At 32.6% G+C, this 16,704-nt stretch overlaps 1 pseudogene; it reads left to right on the forward strand.

The window, feature by feature from the left end:
- The window catches only part of LOC111721508, a 176,858-nt pseudogene extending 163,842 nt beyond the window's left edge, over positions 1–13,016 (forward strand).
- Positions 13,017–16,704: the final 3,688 nt, after the last annotated feature.

Raw genomic sequence — 16,704 nt, forward strand, 5'->3', positions numbered from 1 at the left:
AAAAACAAACAATTAAACAACTCCCTAAAAAAAAACCCAAGGTTTCATTTAATTTTACCAAACATTTAAAACTTAAATTAAAATTTATTTAAAAAAAAAAAAAGTCCCACCAAATTCCTTCTTAAACAAATGGAAATTACCTAAACCATAGGCCAAAAAAAAAAAGACCAACCCCTAAAAAAATCTAAAATTTAAAAAGATATTAGCAAAAGACTACAGAAAATCATTAAGATAATACACTATGATCAAGTAGGATTTATACCAGGAATGGGGCTATTAATATTAGGAAAACTATCAATATAATTGGCCGTGTTAATAAAAATTAACAAAACCATATGATCTCTCAATAGATGCAGAAAAAAGCATTTGATAAAATCCAACATCCATTCCTATTAAATCACTTGAGGTATAGGAATAAATGGACTTTTTCCTTAAAATAATGGCATTTTAAAACCATCGTAAGCATCATATTAATGGAAAAACTAAATTCCCAAAAGATCTGAGTGAAACAAGGTTGCCCACTATCACCGTTACTATTTAATATTGTATTAGAAACACTATATAGCAATAAAATAGAAAAGTTAAAGGAAAAAATAGGCAATGGAAGCCAAATTATCACTCTTTGCTGATGACATGATTATTTAAAGACAAGTTCAAAATTTGAAATAATCACAACTTTAAAAGTTGCGTTATAAAATAAAACATAAGTTCCATTCTTATATATCATAACAAAATCCAACGTCAGAGTTCAAAGAAATTCCATTTAAAGTAACTCTGATAATAAAAATATTTGGGAATCTATCTAAGGAAAATCAAACTTTAGAGCAAAATTACAGACCACTTTTCACACAAATTAAGTCTGTCTAAATTGGAAAAATTAAATTTCTTGGATAGGGCAAAAATATAATAAAGATGACAATATTACCAAACTAATCTTTTATTTGGGCTATACCAATCAGACTCCCAAAAAACTATTTTAATGACCTAAAAAAAAAAACAAATTCTTGGAAAAACAAAAGGTCAAAATTTCAAGGGTTAATGAAAAAAAAATCAAATGATGGTGGCTTGTGTACCAGATCTAAAATTATATTATAAGAGCAGTTCCAAAACTTTTGGTATTTAAGGGAAAGATTAGTTTAAGAGGGGAAGATTTTCAGGGAAAAAATCAACAAATTAAGAACTATTTTAAAACCCAAAATTATTTTGGGAAAAATTAGTTTGAAAAATTCTGGGAAAATTGGAAACTAATTGGCAGAAAAGGCAGTCCATATTAACAATACCCAAGAAATAAAATGGGTTCATGAAGGCTAAAGAATGATTTAATAAATTGAAGGAACATGGTGTTTACCTCCCAGCCTTGGAAGGGAAATCTTTATGACCAACAGTGGATCTTTATATCCAAAATAGAAAAGATTATACCAAATGGGGTTTTTTGTACAAAACAAAACTAATGAGCAAGTTAGAAGGAAGAAAAAATGGGAAAAAATATTTTTAAGCAAAGGTTTAAAAGGCCTATTTTAAAATATTGAAAATTCTCTAATTTAAAAAAAAGGCCATTCTCCAATTGAAAAATGGAAAGGATAGAACAACAATTCCCAGAAGAAAGGAAACTAAAACATTAAAGATCCCAATCTTATTAATCAGAAAAGAAATTTAAAAAATCTAGTCCCTACACACCCTTTGTCAGATTTTTCTAAGATAAAAAAAATATATATTGTTGGGGGATGGGGGGGAAAATGGACATTAGCATTTTTGGGTGTAAAATACCATTTTAGAAATAGTTTAAATAAAAAAAAAACTGTTATTTGATCCAGAGTGTTATACTGGGATTTACCCAAAGTTTAAAGAAGGGAAGGGACCTGTTTTTAAAAAATTTTTTCAACCCTTTTTGTAGTGGCAAAAAACTAAATAATTTCCCATCATTGGAGAATTTGAATAAATTTGGTATTAAAATTTTGGTTTTGTTCTTGAAAGCCAAAGGATTAATTTTTAAACCGGAATTCTAATTTTTAAATAAACCAGGGAGCTTATATCTTCAACAAAATCTTTTGAGACCATTCCCTTTAGGCCAAAATTCAAAAAAAAATATTTTAAATAAATTTTAAAATAAAATATCCCAAAAAAAACTTGGGGTTTCTAAAACAAATTTTTTCCCAATCCCATATTTTTTTTACCATTTTTTTCCTTCAATAATTTTTAAAATATTTCAGAGTCATTCTTTTCTAAACCGAAATAACGTTTTGGTCGGGTATACTTATTGTGTATCTAATTTATATTTTAATATATTTAACATCTACTGGTCATCCTGCCATCTAGGGGAGGGGGTGGGGGGGGTAAGAGGTGAAAAATTGGAACAAGAGGTTTGGCAATTGTTAATGCTGTAAAATTACCCATGTATATATCATGTAAATAAAAGGCTATTAAATAAAAAAAAATATTCTTTGGGTTATTTATTTTGAGATCTCCTAGAAAGTGATCAGTTTATTATTTCATTGACTATTTTACCCTCTGGTTCTAGGATACCAGGGCTGCTTTTATTATAAATAATTTTGAAATGTGCTATTCAGGCTCCTTTTTGATTATAGCTTTTAGGTGATCCAAAAATTCTTAAATTGTCTTTCCTGGATCTATTTTGCAAGACAGTTCTTTTTGCAATCAGATATTTTGTATTTTCTTCTTTTTTTCATTTTTTTGTTTGATTCTTGATGTCTCATATGGTTATTAATTTTTACTTACGCAATTCTAATTTTTAAGGAATTATTTTCTTTAGTTAGCTTTTATACCTCCTTTTTCACTTGTGTAATTCTAATTTTAAAGAATTCTTTTCTTTAGAAGATTTTCTTTTCATTTAGCCAATTTATTGGCTAAATTTTTAAATTATTTTATTTATTTTTAAATATTTTAAAATATTTTTTAAAATTTAAAAATTTTTATTTTTAAAAGGACTTGTTTCTTCATTCAATTTTTGTGCTTCCTTTTCAAGTGGTTGACTCCCCCCCCCCCCATAATTCTCTTGCATAACTCATTGCTTTTCCCATTTTCTCCTATTTTTCTTACTTGATTTTAAAAATCATTTTTGAGGTTTTCCAAGATGACTTTTAGGACATGAGATCAATTCATATTCCCTTTTGAGGGAATCATGTAGGCATTTTCATATTGCTTTTTTTTCTTTTGTGTTTGTATTTTGACCTTCATGGTTGCCACCATAATTTTCTGTTGTTTGGACTATTTTTATTGTTGTTGTTGATGTTTTTTGTTTTTTGCTCATTGTTTATAAGTTTGCCTTTCATCCCGGGTTTTTTAATACTGTATCTAATTGTGAATCTAATCTATTCCATTGATCTATGATAATCACTTTGTAATACAATTTGGGATCTGGTACTGGTAGGGCACCTTCCTTCACATTTGTTTTCATTGATTCCCTTGTTATTTTCTATCGTAACTTGTTCTAGATGAGTTTTCTTATTTTTTTTTTAGCTTTATGAAAAAAATAGGTTATTTAATTGGCATGATACAAAATAAGCAATTTAGGTAAAATTCTCATTTTTATTACATTGGTTCAGCCTACCCATGCACAATTATTTTCTAATTATTTAGATATGATTTTATTTGTGTGAAAAGTGGTTTATAATTATCTCCATATAGTGTTTAGGTTTGTCTTAGCAGGTAGACTTGCAAGCATTTTATATTTTCTGCATTTATTTTAAATTGAATTTTCCTTTCAATTTTTTCATATTGAACTTTTTTGGTTATAGAAATGCTGATAATTTATTTTATATTCTACATTTTCTGCATTTATTTTATATTCTACAACTTTGCAGAAGTTATTTATTCTTTCACATAGTTTTTTTTTTTTTTTTTTTTTTTTTTAGTTGATTCTCTAGGATTTTCTGTTCATTATCATATCTTCTGCCAAGGGTAATGGTTTTGTTTCCTCGATATCTATTCTAATTCCTTCAATACATTTATCTTTAAGCTAGCACTTCTAGTACAATATTGAATAATAATGGTGATAATGCACATTCTTGTTTCATCCCTGATCTTATGGAGAATGCTTCTACCTTATTCCCATTACCTATAACGCTTTTGGATTTTTGATACAGATATTACTTATCATTTTAAGAAAAAAAAAAAACTTTTTGTTTTCTTGAGGCAATTGAAGTTAAGTGACTTGTCCAGAGCCACACAGCTAGGAAATGTTAAGTGTCTGAGGTCAGATTTGAAGTCAGGTCCTCCTGACTTCAGGGCTTGTGCTCTATCCACTATGTGGCCTAGCTGCCCCCCCCCCCAAACTTCTTTTATTCCTATGATTTCCACCATTTTAAAAAAAAAGAAACAAGTTCTGCATTTTAGCAAAAATATTTTTTTCTCTCAACTGCAGAGCTAATCATATATTTTGATTGGTTCTTTTTATTGATATGGTCACTTATGCTGATAGTTCTCCCTAATATAGAACCAGACCTGGCATTTCTTGTATAAATCTCAGCTGTGTTTGGAGTACGGTTGTAACATTTATGATAGTGTGCATTTATGACAGTCTCTTTGCTAGCATTTTATTTAAATTCTTTGCATCAATAAGTTTATACTCTTCCTGGTTTAGGTGTCTGAACCATATTTGTGTCATAAAAATCATCTCCTTTTAGAAAAAGACACAGCTGAGGTTCAGATTAGTGGTGTGCCTTGCCGGGTTTGCCACAGCCCGGGGGTATTCCAACTTAGAGCATCTGCTACCAAGTGCAAAACAGTTTATACTATACACCTGGCTTCTCCAAACATAATGCAATTAAATTGTCTAACAAGCTCCATGATCACGCAAGTGCTATAGTTCCCGTAGACAATGTCAATCAAAATGCACTCCTTAAAAATCTTGGTACATGCTTCATTATACAACAACATAAACTCACAGAATAGTGATATTTTTGCCAGTATAATTTCCTCCTTTGCTATATATGTTATTAAAAAAAAAACTTAAAGGAACCTGCTCTGCAAACTTTTTCTTTGAATGAAACTCCTTGACTCAAATTCACTCTGGTCTCATTATCACCTCTTGGAATTCCTGGTTTCTTTCAAAAATCACTTCAAATGCTCCCTTCTCTATGAAGCCTTTCATTGGTCCACTCCTAGAGGCTACTGCATTTTCTACTCAAACAGTCTTGGATGTATTTTGTAAATATTTCTTCCCCCACTAGAATGTAGGCTCCACAAAGGCAGGGGTTTTCTTTTCTTTTTCTGTATCTGTATTCTTGGAGCTTAGCATGCCTGGAGCACAGTGGGTGCTTAATAAATATTCATTAACTTTGAATTAGACTTATTGATTCTTCAATATTTATATGTGCTTTCTTTTTCTCAAATTTCAACTTCTTGAAGGCAAGCTGTTTTTTCCCCTTATAATCCTAATTGTTGGCATAGGGACAAAATCTTAATAAAAGTTTTTGATCGATTGATAGGACTTTTGGACATTTTGATCTCATTATTAAAGAGAAATGGAGTTCATTTAAAAATGTTTCAACTATTCTCTAAAGGAAATCTGTGTTAATCTGATTTATTCCTGAATCTTATCTTTTAGAATGATATTTTGAGGACTTTTAGGATGACTCTTAAAATCTTCAATAATTGTTCTTATGAAGTGTTGTTGAGGGGGAAAAAAAAACAAGATGGACACATAGTCTAGCAATGCCAAGACTGCTTAGGGCCTATTGTCATAGCTATCAAAGGGCATCTGAAACTTTTCCAGTGAACTTTGGAATGTCCAAATTTGACAACAGAACTGGTTTGGTGGACAGCATTTCCAATATTGTCAAAGTAAGGATCAAGACTTTTCCAAGAAGGATCTCTGTTATGAAGCACATATGCAATATTTATCAGGGCATGTGTTTGTACCAGCCATATTTGTTACAGCTCATTAAAAGTGCATGCTTATCCCATGATCACAAAATAATGTGCACGGTATCCATGAATAGTGCATGAACCAATGACAGACAAAATCCAAAGCGCTATTTGATCAAGAGATCATTAAATTTTCAAGATCTTAAAATAAATTGGGATGTTTACTCTGAATTTGTCATGACAAACCAAGATCTTTTCATTAACAATTCCCTTAACTATAATTCCAAATAGCCTCTTCTCATTGTTTGCACCACTGGGGCACAACAGCTGCTTTCTACAAAATCCTAAAAAATGTCAGCTACATATTTCTCACCATCCAAGATTATATCCAAATAAAATCTGGCATACATGAGAATAGTTTCAGTCAGGAAGGCAGTCGGCCTTTAGGTATTCTCGATATAGTCTCTGTACAACTACATAACTACAAAATAAGTTTAGACCTCAGCTTAGAAAGAGCTTCTTTCTAGTTCAAATGCACATATTTGTATTGAGGTATAAAAGGATAAATGTAATTTCCAAAATTACCTCCTAAGAATTAGGAATTATGCTCACTTAGAAAATGTGACTAAATAGCACTTTCAAATTAATATGAGTCTCTATCACATGCACTGGTGACTTTGCCAATTCTTACACATCCCTTTCATACTAAACTATTTTGAAACCCAGAATTTGTATAATTTTGACAAAATTTTACTTATCACTGTTGCATAAAGATTTTTACAATTAACCCTCATTTTTATACTATGAATGCTTTTTTAAAGAAAAGTCATTTAAAATTAATAAATTTTCATGTCTCAACCAGTCTATAAAGATGGAGTATGATGGGAGAACTAATATATCTGGCATGAGTTTTTGTTAAACCCTTTTCAGGGCTGATCATCCAACTTTGGTTCCTTTATTTATTTTTTTTTCACTCAACTCTCACTTGTGGCTTCAAGAAGCTGTAGCAGGTATGGTGATCATACCCCAATAAAATATCTCAGCAGAAGGGCTAAGCCCGATGAGGGTAACTAACATGTTTCACAACCATCAGTGAGTTAAAGATTTATTCATCTCAAGCATGTGAAGGCTTTCCCCCAGCAGAATGGGTGGACTAAATGAGACCAACTGATGTGAATAGCCATAAAGGTAGCTAAAGAAGGCATTGTAGAGTACTTAGAGCTTGATGAGACATCAAACACTCCAAAGTCACCCACTGAATCCCTGGTCATCATCAGTCATTCTGAATTTTGTCTTGCCACTGGGCTTCAAAGACTCTGGAAATCAGAATGAAGCTGATGATTTTGTACAACTCTGCTTCACTTAAATTCAATTGATTCACAAGTCAAGAAATCTCCCATGATATCATTAGTCTTCTTCAAAAATGAAGGATAAAAAAGAACTGTTGTCAAGCTCAGGAAAAAAAAAACTACAGTTAAGATTTCTGCAATTAAACAATTTCATATGATTTTTAAGGTAAAGAATATTTATCAGTATATGCACACACACATATACAGACACACACATTTAACCAATTTCTCAGCAAGAATTTAATTAGCTCCATTTATTTCAAAACTTTGTTTTCCTTATCTTTGTTTTTTTGCATGCATACACTCATATACATATATCCATACATAGATATTGTCTTCTCCTATTGTCTTTACATCTCCAATACCTACCTTAATAACTGTCATATAATAAATTTGTGGATTAAAGATGTTAATGTAGCATATGAATTAGATAATTTTTAGCTCTGAGGACTTCCTCTGACTATAAGTTTCTCCATACTTAAACTTCAATTCTATATCTCAGCCTGCTACACATTGCTAATGTAGACACTTGCACAATCGAGAGAGAGTGCTGAAGGAGTTGTTAGAGTGACCAGTAATTATGAGAGTTTCTTCTGCCTAGTCCTTTGTTATTCTACTTTCCTAAGAACTAAAGCAACTTATAACACAACATGAGATCAAAAAATTTCCAGAGACACAATATCAAAAAAGAATACAATAAACTAAGAAAACAAACAAAGAAACAAAACTGTCTAGAATTGTATTTCTCTGCTAAAAATATGTTCTAATCATTTTTATGGTCTTTTCCCACAACCTATAACTCAATCACTTTAATATAAGGTAATACAAGCTCAAAGGTGAAGGGTTTCCTCATCTTTATCTGCTGTTCAGAGGCTGCCTCAGAGTGGGAGAACCATAGCACTCATTTGTATAATTGGCTATAGCTTCTGTTGTCTTGTACTATAGTTCTTTGCCTCCTTGAATAAGATAACACTAGGGCTTGACCAAAGTACACATTCACTATACAAGACAATACAGATGTGTATGCCATTTTCTATGTCTGGCCATCTATAATTCTAGATCTAAAATTGCTCCATAACAGTCAAGAATTCAATAAAAAAATAGATTTTAGAAATAAAGAGTTGCCTATGTGAAGAAAGCTGCTAGGACAGAGGTCAAGAGTTAAGGAGTGTATGTATGTATGTGTGTGTGTGATGGTCATAAACTCAACCATGCTTGTAATTACCATATTTTTTCTATTTTCCAAAAGAGATTAAGGCAAAGAAGAGAAAAAAGCTATACCTCATTTGCTAAAGAACTACTAAGAATCAGGGAGAATGTTATCTAGCTCATTTTCCCCTGAAAGGATCACAGGTTACCATGCAGACACACAAGAGATCAATCACTAATCAAATATGTTGTATTTAAGCCAAACACCACTGTTCAAAATGGTGACAAGAGAGTTCAAAGAAGGACTATCCTGGTTTTTGGAGTAAATCCAACATTATGTTGGTTAGAATTTAATGTGAATAACAACCCCCCTTAAAAAAAAAGTTTATTACTTTTTGAGTTTCAGAGATCTCATATCCAGGTAAGCAATAGTAAGTGATACCAAATTAGAACAATAGTTTTAGATAAATTCAATAGAGGTTTTTATAATTGGATTTCACTTGTGGAAACATTTATATTTACATATAAGCATATGTATCTATAAGTAGCCAAAGGGCTCTTGCCTAATTAGGAAGAAAAATGTGAAAATATACAAATGCAAAAGAAATAATTAATGAGTGAAACAATAAACTCTTCAGACTATATGATACTTGGAAGACATTTTTGAGAATTATATTAAGATGACTTGAAAATCAACAAAATTTATAACTAAATGGCTAGAATTATTTTTCCTGCTAAGCTCAAAGCAAAAGCAATTGACATTGATTATGTATTATACTTTCTATCATTCAATTCAGGTAAATTCAATAAAAATTAATATAGTTCTTCTAACACAGTGAGAGGTAATATGACAGTGGGCAGGAAACAAACATTGTAACCAGATATTGGTTTAGAATGCTGTCTCTGATACTAAGAATGACCTTGGGCAAGTCCTTAATATTATGAGTTGCAGAGATGGTTATAATCTGAACTAGTAGAGGAAGGTACCTGATGTGGCAATTCCTGAAATTAATGAAATCAGAAATTTGGTCCCACTTTCTTTATCATAGTCACTGTACTAGCTTTGAGGATTCAGAGGGAAAAGGAAGGGAGCAATAAAGTGAAAAAAGAGGAGTGGAGGAAAAGAAAAGGAAAGGTTGAAACAATTCTCGACTTCAAAGGATTTATACTCAATTGAAAGGAAATTGTGCATGTGGATACACACACACACACACACACACACATATATATATATGGAGACATATATACACAATCATAGATGAATACACATACACACAATACACATACACATATATAAACACATATATAGACACACAGATACATATATAAAACATATACATATGTATGCATGCACATACTTAATTAAATATCACATATACAAGCTAATTTGGGGAGAGACACTAACATGTGAGAATCTGAAAAGGTGTTAGATTGAGGCAATGTTTGAACTGAAATTTGAAGGAAATGAAAGATTTTACTAAGTGCTGAGGGTCATCATGGGATAGTTGACATTGAGAGCTCTCTCATATACAGATACATATGTATGAATATGTATATGTGTATGTAGATCGATATATACCTAACAATTGCACAAAATATTTACTAAGATGTGAGAGATGGTTATTTGATCTGGTCTAAAGAATGTTCACACAAACAAAATCATTGTTTTTGTATATAATTGAACAAATAAAGCTTGTAAATAGGTAGGCATTTTAAAGGGATCTGATGTAGATTACATTTGTGAACTATTATTTCCTATGAAGACCTGAAAGATGTCATGGTGTAATAGAATGGACCTTCAATTGTAGTCTAGAGATCTAGGTTCTACTTTCCATTTTCCCATTAACTAATTATGTAATTTGGAAGGCAGCAGGCTATAATGAACAGAGGCTTAGATGTGGAGAAAAAAGATTTGAATTCAAATCTTGGCTCTGTTATATTTCAAATGTTTGACCATAATCTTGGCATAAGATGAACCTGAAGATCACTTATGATTCAAAGACATATTCTATGCCTCTTCATTTTTTTCTACCAGCCTTCTTATCCATTGGCCATCAATAGAATTGTCTTCCCATTTGTAGATAGCTTTGTTCTGTCATTTGTTATAGCTCTCTACTAAGAAGACTTTGGTTCTTTGGCCACTTATCTCCCCTATTTCTGGGATGTGAGCCATCTTGTCCCAGCGCTTTCAGACTTTAAATTGTCCAAGGTGAAACCTTAGTTTCATTCATTTTTCACCCTCTGCCTTATAAAGCTTATCTGGGTTGGGCAGGTTTCCTCTAAGTGTCTTCAGTAAACATCAAATGGAAATTGATTTTGTTTCCTGATGACACTCTTATTCTTTATCCTTTATAATAAGCTGCCAAAGTTTCTAGATGACATCATATGGAGCATATATTCTCACAAACAATTATTTTGTCCATTTCAATACATGAGAGTTTTGCATCTCTTTTTACTTTGATTTTCTTTATTTTTTTAATGCTTGTTTATATGTTTTTTTTTCCTTGATAAATATTGTGGTGACAACCTACCCAAATCCTGGTGTGTTCCTTCAATCTATAAAAAAGAGGATTCATTATGCGTGATAGTCCCTGCAAATGAACACTTTTATAAACTCTCCTTTTTTAAAAGAAAGGAAAACCTAGTGATTGAAGTTTAACCAAAGTATTGTTGAGTGTATCTTGCTTTGGTCTGATGTCACTCAAATTTATCTTAATTTACATAGGGCTAGCAAATCCCCGAGTAGGAGATTTATTGCCTTTATTCTCTCACTAAGTACCTAAAATCCAAAGGTCATTTTTTCTAACTTCTCTTTTTAATAGAGGAGGAAACTGGGGTCCAGAGGAGTTCAGTGACTTACCAAGAGGTTGATTAGTTGTTGTTCTTAATGTTTGAAGAGGACCAAAATGACATCATTATGTTGGGATCAAGGTACTGTAGTGTCTGCTTGTGGCTGTATGAGCTTGAAAAGTTCTACCATAAGTCAGGAACATATATACATAAAAAAGAGCCAAGTCAGGATTTGAACCCAGATGCTATGATTAAAAATCATGTTTTTACTAAATCACTTCATCAACTATTGTCTTCCCTTACTTTCACTACTCTTTGCATGGTCAACAGTTCTCTTTTTATCCTTTAAACTCTCAATAATCTATTCCTAACCTATCATTCTAGACTGATTTTTTACATTTCCTCCATGAAAATTATATTCCAGCCAAACTACAGGCTGACCTCCATCCCTAGAATGGTCATCATGATCATAGTCCTAAACAATAGGATAATAATAATAAGATTAAAGCTTGAAAGGCCTTGAAGGTGTTTTTTTTTTTCATCCCTTTCATTTTAAGAATGAGGAAAAAGACTGAGAAGTGTTAGGTGGCTTCCTCAGTGTTATAGTCAGTAAATATTTAAAGGATAATTTTGAATTCAGTGACTGTGTTAAACAATGTATAAGATGTTAGTCTATTCCATTTTCCAAGGACAAATGATCTCCATATACAAAAATGAAGTGTGAAATAGGATGTGGGGAACAAATCCAATAAATTTCTCAGAATCAAGGAAGTTATTGATATAAATGCACTTGGATTTTGTTGGATTAGAGTCTAAGTCTTTTAGAAATAACCAAAGGAAGCAATCCTTTCCCACATGATGAATACTATAAATATGTAATGATGGCAAGATAAATTCAATAAAATATTCTCTATGTGATCATTCAATTGGTTAATGAAGCTAAATTAGGCTCAGTTTTTTCTTCTCTGTGCCCTAAGTCATGTGATATGGTTGGGATGACTTTGGCTTTCCTTCTCAGTAATCATATTAAAATTCAAGGTCTTCAAGAAAAACACAGAACATTTTTACCAGAAGGGAAACCCATGATGGGAAACATGCTGCATGATATTAACAACAAAAATAAATTAATGAGGATAGATCAGTTTATGTAATTACTGATAACAGATCGCAGTTGTACAGTACTTTAAAGTTTTCAAAGTGCTTAACGTATATTTGCTCATTCTCAAAACAGTCTTGAGAGGTAGATGCTATTATTATTTTAACAACAAAGAAATTGAGACAGATAGCATATAAGTGACTTGCCAAGGGTCACACAGCTGATTGCATTTTAACCCAGTTTTCTCTATTACAGGACCAGCATTCTATCCACTATATCAAATTAAAGAAATACATAGACTATAAAGGGAATATAAAAAAGTATAATATAATATGGTAAACACCCCAAGTACTTATTATTGGTTAAAAGAGAAAAAGTGGACTGTTTGGTGAAGAAGGTACCCTTACTGCAGCCATGTGTGGATGGTGGTCCTTGCCTCTCCTCTTAACTCACAGCAGTTGCACTGTCAGGTCATTCAAAAACATGCGAGACACTGGTAGAGCCCAAAGTGGCCATTCACCCACTCTGCATCACCCTCACCAGCCACAATGTGAAATCACTTGAGAAAGTGTGTGCTGACCTAATGAGAGGAGCCAAAGAAAAGAAATTGAAAGTGAAGGGACCTGTTTGAATGTTCACTAAGACATTCAAATCACAACTAGAAAAATTCCTTGCAATGAGGGTTCAATCATCCCAGATGAAAATTCACAAACACTGTTGATGTTCACAGTTCTTCTGAAATTGTTGAACTGATCATTTCTATCAGCATTGAACCAAAAGAGGAAGTCACCACTGCAGATGCCTGATCAGTCATCTCTTTTAATGAAGTGATTGCCACTATTAAAAAAGAGAAAAAGGTATAGAGCACACTAGAAAAATAATATCCCAAAGTCACCACATAGAGAATTCTATCTTTTATAGACTCAAGTATTTAAACCATGAGGAGGACAACTTATTTGCTAAGAAATAATGGGAAAATTAAAAAGAAGTTTGGCAGAAATACATTTCAGTTAATACATTATATTGCATAACAAAAAAGCCTCCAGTATATTGTTGTTCAGTCATATCAGTCAAGTGTAACTCTTCTTCATGACCCCCCTGCAGTTTTCTTGGAAAAGGTGTTTTGTGGTTTGCCTTTCCTTCTCCAGTTCATTTTACGCATAGGAAAAATGAAACAAAATAAGGTTAAGTAATTAATGTAGGGTCATACAGCTAATAAGTGTCTGAGGCCAGATTTGAATTTAGGATGATGATCATCCTGATTTAAGGTGTGGTTATCTATCCACTGCACCACTAGCTGCAAATATGTATGTGCCTTAAACGTAAAAGTTCACACAATTTAATATATGGACACAGTGCACATATGCAATGTGTAAATATTGACACATTCATCTGTATACATATATACACATAAACACACACATTAGAGATACATGTCTATATGAATACACGCAAATATGTATATTTGGCATTAATCTGTATATATATATGCATATGAACAGACAATTAGACATATCTGTCTTTATGCACACACACAAACACACATAGGATAGAAAGATAGATTATATATAAATATATATATATAGAGAGAGAGGTAGATATATACATCTATCCTATGCTTTCTATGCACACACACACAGAGCACATATGTATATAAATACACATACATATATATGCACACATATACAATAGATACATATACATGTAAATATGCATGTAAAACACATATATAATACACACATTTGTGTGCAATATATGTATTATGTGTACATGTAGATGGATATATGAGTACATGTGTGAATATAAAAATTTCCAGATGGTAACTTGTTACGCCTAGAGATTTACTCTGGGGAGAGGAAAATGTGTGATTAAGGAGAGAAGCTCTGTGAAATCAAAAAGAGAGAATCAAATGGAATATTCTGAATGATATGCATCAGGTCTTTAAAAATGTGAAATATCTGAATTGCAATATTTCTTCTAAATTCAGGTCACAGCCTCCTCTTGGGAGACTGTAAGAGCATCTGTGGAACAGGCTTCTTGTGAGGCTCAAGGGAAATAAGAATGCCAAGTGCTAAATGCGACCACCAGGATGATTCTTTGAGCATATGCAAATGTATTTTATGCCTATTATGTCATTTGATTTTCAACCTCAAACTGGGACATAAATACTAAAAAAATCACTGTTCCCATGTATTACCTGAGGAAACAGACTCGGAGACATTCAGAGATTTGCCATGATCACAAAGTGTCTGGGCTGAGATTCCAACCCAAGGCTTGTCAGTGGATAAGCCTACAAGGAATCGTACAAAAGAGAACAGGAAACAGCTTTTTATTTCTTTATTTTCTCCATCTTCTGCTCTAGAAATGGTGCTGGTTATCTTATAACAAGTGCTCCTTTAAACAAACCCCAAGATCAGTCCAGTTGATGATGGTCAGTAATCTAGAGCTATGACTATCTGTGTTCCTCTTTTAGAGCTGATCCTACTCCTGCACTGAAGGCTTTAAAATCAGCAGAGATTCCAATGAAGCAGAAGAGAAATTGAGGGGTACAACTATCTTCTCTTTGACTTGTCTCCTCCTCCTATCCCTTGCCAACTTGAGGATAATTCCACTTGGAGAATATCAAAGTTGAAAACGAACTTGAAATTCTAGGAAGGCTCTTAGAATAAATGAGACAAGATTTTGAAAAACATTTGTGGAGTGAAATAGATTCCAGACAAGAAATTTGCTCCAAATTGGCTTTGAGCTTTTATTCCACTCTCTGGATTTGTATAAGAGCATCAATTTAGCTGGACAGAGACATTGTTTCAAAATTAGAGTGAATGTTCAGTGCTAGCTAAATTCCCTTGGAAGATATAACATCAAATGGAGAAAGGAGGAGAGGATCAGGTTTTGGCCTTGAGCAAGTGCCCTAACCCATTCCTTTGACTGGAGAAATACTTCATAGCTTTAAAGGATGCAAAGCATGCTGGACTTCCAATTTTCCTATCAGTGCCCTAAAATCATTCTTCAGCCAACAATAGATTCCGATTTCCTGTCTAAATGATACTTTAGATTGTGAGTTTCTTGAAAAAAGGGACTGGCTTTTGCCTCTTTTCCTCTCTCTAGCATTTAACAAAGACTGGCACACAGTCAGGGCTTAATATATACTAATTGACTGAATGTTTAAATGGTGCTCACAAGTCAATGGAGGAAGTATTTACTTACAGATAGTCCAAGACAGATTAAATTCGTGGCTTTTCAGGGAAATCAGAAAAGAATCCATACCACACTTAAAGACAACTTCTCAAAGACCCAAGAGTTGGAGAAAAGGACTTCCTCAACAAAACCTCTGAATTATCCCTTTGCTCTGTGTGCTACCTGAATCCAAGTGCCCTTCAACTCTTATGTTTTATGGAATAATTTGTTATAGACTTTTGAAGTTCCAAACTAACTGATCTCACTGCACTGCCTAGTAAATGATCCTTATTAAAAGTCAGTAAAGTTGACTGACTGAACAATTTTCAAGTTATAATCTTTGGAAAAGGCGCACATAATAGCCAAAGGCATTAAGAAACCCCTTCTGATATCTCAGTGATAATTCTAGACAATTAATTGCAAGAAGCTTAGCACATGCTAGTGTAATGGAGACAAGTAAAATCAGTCCCTGCTATAATGGAAAATGATGGCCAGTATAACATATTATGGTTTACATAGTTTCTGGGTTGGTAGGTGGAAACATAGATGGGTAGTGACAAGGCAGGTGGTGAGAAGATGGTCTGAGAATAAATGAAACATGACTAGATCTAAAATGACATAGTAGGACAGGTAAGACACAAATTGGTTAGTACACTACATCACCAAGACATAGAGCTTAAAGGATAAATCAGTTACCATGTAAGAATTGGAAGATGTTAAGTCTGGCAAGACTATTGCTCTTCTTCCTCTGCACTTCATTTGTACAACACAATCGCTATTTTTACTTTTTCCTAAAGAGTTTTGCTTTTTAAAGTCAGATCATAATCAATTCTGCCCCAACCATTCTTTTGAGCTACCCAGTTACTATTGTCAATCCTAAACATGTGCTATACATTTTCATGCAAAAAAAAAAACATAAACAATTTGTCTGTTAAATTACTTGGAATTAATCTTTGGTATTGACTCTTATATGTTAAATTTTCTACTGAATTCTGGTTTGCTTGAAAGAAGGTCCTGAAAAAGTACAAGTTCATTGAATGTCTATCTTTTTTTCATTCAGTATTATGGATAATATTTTTAGCTATGATGTTTTTTGGGGGCACAGGCCTCGTTCCTTTGATTATTGATATATAATTTCAAGATCTGCTCTTTTATTGTATCTACTCTTAAATCCTGTATGATTTTAATTGTAGCCCCACAATATTTTTTTTCTTGTTTTGTGAAAAATTTTGTCTTTGATCTGGGGGGTTTGAAATTTGGCAATAATATTCCTATGTGTTTTCCATGAAGGATCTCTTTGAGGTAGTGATTGGTGGA

This window comes from Sarcophilus harrisii, chromosome 2, assembly GCF_902635505.1.
Source record: "Sarcophilus harrisii chromosome 2, mSarHar1.11, whole genome shotgun sequence".
NCBI classification, from domain to species: Eukaryota; Metazoa; Chordata; class Mammalia; order Dasyuromorphia; family Dasyuridae; genus Sarcophilus; species Sarcophilus harrisii.